This window comes from Desmodus rotundus, chromosome 9 (assembly GCF_022682495.2).
Source record: "Desmodus rotundus isolate HL8 chromosome 9, HLdesRot8A.1, whole genome shotgun sequence".
NCBI classification, from domain to species: Eukaryota; Metazoa; Chordata; class Mammalia; order Chiroptera; family Phyllostomidae; genus Desmodus; species Desmodus rotundus.
Window position 1 is genome coordinate 44241478 of NC_071395.1, and position 2563 is coordinate 44244040.

The 2563-nt window shown below is 36.3% G+C and overlaps 1 pseudogene; it reads right to left on the minus strand.

The window, feature by feature from the left end:
* Window positions 1–1023: 1023 nt before the first annotated feature.
* LOC112301563 (eukaryotic translation initiation factor 3 subunit E pseudogene) lies at window positions 1024–2341 on the minus strand (annotated as a pseudogene).
* Between the last annotated feature and the right edge of the window lie 222 nt (window positions 2342–2563).

The following is a 2563-nucleotide window of genomic DNA, read 5'->3' on the forward strand; positions in this document are numbered from 1 at the left end:
AGATCTTTCAGGCATAAATGTGCAGTGAGCAGGGAGTCCTTTGTGAAATTATAGCTGTTCAAATTGTTGACATTTCCAGGGGAGACACCGAGGGGATCTCTCACACTGCTATTTCTCTGACATCACTCCCCTTTACCCATCCTTAAAGCCAGCAGTGTAGCATTTTTAATCCTTGCTCTGATACCAACTCTTCTTCCTTCCTCTTCTACCTTCAGAGAACCATGGTGATTACTTTAGCCTCACCTTTGTAGTTATTGCCAATTTTACGTTTTAAATTTATTTTTAGATACAGTTAACATACAACGTTATATTAGTTTCAGGTATATAACATAGGGATACTATGTTTATATACCTTACAAAGTGATGGCTACAACAGTCAAGTAACCACATGTCACCATACATAGTTATTACAATATTATCCACTCAATTGCCTATGCTGTACTTACATCCCCATGATTTATGTTATTACTGGAAGTTTATACTTCCTAGTCCCCTTCCTGTTATTCCCCATTTCCACCTCCTCCCTCTCTAGTAACCATCAGTTTGTTCTCTGTATCTATGAATTTGTTTCTGCTTCATTTTTTTCATTTATTGTCTTTTTAAGATAGCACTTTGCTTTTTTCCCATGTAAAAGAGATACCTTCTACCATTTCTCAGTGTGAATCAGCTACGTGAGCTCTAGATCCTACTCCAATCCATGCACTGCTATGCTATTTTTCTTTCGAGGTACTTTATTGAAGTATAACTGTACAATATAATTGGGACATGATTCAAATATGCAACGTGATGTGTAAAAGTTGTAAAAATTATAGTCCATACCTCACATTTCCAGTTGTGCATAAGTCAAGTGCACAATCAACGTTTTTTAATGAAACAGCCAATTTTAATCAAATTCTCCAAAATTTATAATCAATATCTTGTTTCTAAAATGTATGTCACCATTTATATAATGGTTTTATTATTTCATTTTTCCTTTACAGTTTTTTTGTTTTGTTTGTTTTTTGGTTTTGTCTTTATAGTTCTTCAGTAGAAGGCAGAGTATTGAGTTGCCCAGTTAGGAGCCTCTGACCCACTATTTTGATTAAGTTTCTTCTCAATAAACATGGACAACATCTGCCTTCTAAATGAAAGGCCTTTGGTCTTTTGAATCACTTGCTGATAGGGTGAGACTGCATTGTTACCCATAATCACGTGACCTAATTTAGAATCAATTTTGGCATCCAGTCTTGCATTTCTAATCAAATTTACCATCCACTTTTCAGCTTCTTCTGCAGTCATGATAATGCTCATACACTGGTGGTTGGACAAAAAGTCTCAAATATGTAGAGACGAGCATTTTCAATAAAATCCTCAATATAAGCCACCAAGAAGTCATTCTCAAGCACTCATTTATATATCCTCAGCTTTTTCCGAGGTCCTACAATGTCAAAGTTAACATATAAACATTCAACAAACTCTGTAACTGGGTCTTTATATGTGTAAGACTCCTGTTGAATAACTTTAACTAGATCTTTTAGCACCTGCTGGCGTTTTCGAACATCTTTGTTTGTTATGACTGCTGTAGTTAAATAGCAAAGAACATGTGAACACATTGAATTGCATTAAGATACTGTGGCTGGTATAGGAAGAGATCAATAATATTATCATGCCCTTTGGGGTGGTTGAAGAAAACAAACAGAGACCAGTGAATGAGCCATGTTCACTGCTGAAGAGACTGGAGTGGAGAACTCACAGAATTATTATCAATGGTCTCTTTTAACCGGGTAAGGTCTTCCATGGCTGCATCCCAATTCTGCATTAAGATTTCAGAGGCCAGTTTCCCCCAGAGTGAACTCAAAGCATTTCTATCCATTGCTGGAACCAATACTCTAAAGAAGTAGAGCTATTCTGCTACTCCAGAATAATTTCTACATTCATACTGGAATTTTGCAGACCTGTAGAGTGTGTCTAAATATTCTTGCCTAAAACCATGCTTGTCTGACAGGCAGTCAGACAGCATCCAACCATCCCTGCCTGACTGCATTTACCTTGTAGTTTCTGGAACTTCAAGCATCTTCACAATTGGTTCTGTTTCTGCCTGAAGCTGTTTCAGCTGTGCAACAACTGTGGTTCTTTTTTCTCTCAAAGCATGGGGAATATCATCAGAATAAAGGTTTTTGCATACATCCATACCAAAGTCTACCATGTTGGTATCACTAAGAAGATCCAATTTTCCTTGTAACAATTCCTTTTCATTACATATCTCCTTTATGGAAAGAAACTCAAGCAATGGAAAGACTAGATGCCAATCGAAAAACTGTGAGATGTAAGTGGTCAAGTGGTATTTCGTCATGTTGCCAAAGAAGAGGCACAAGAATCTTTAATGGATTCTCAATGTAATTGTTAAACCTGAGCCTCAATTTCCTTATGTCTGAAGGTAAAGTAGGATAGCAAACATAACTTCAGATGAATGTTGCAAGAAATAAATGAGATGTGGATGTTTTCTTGACTCCAAATAAACTGTTCAGGATAAAGTGGCATGTGTGCATATAAATTTATTTATGTACATTTATATTTCAAATAA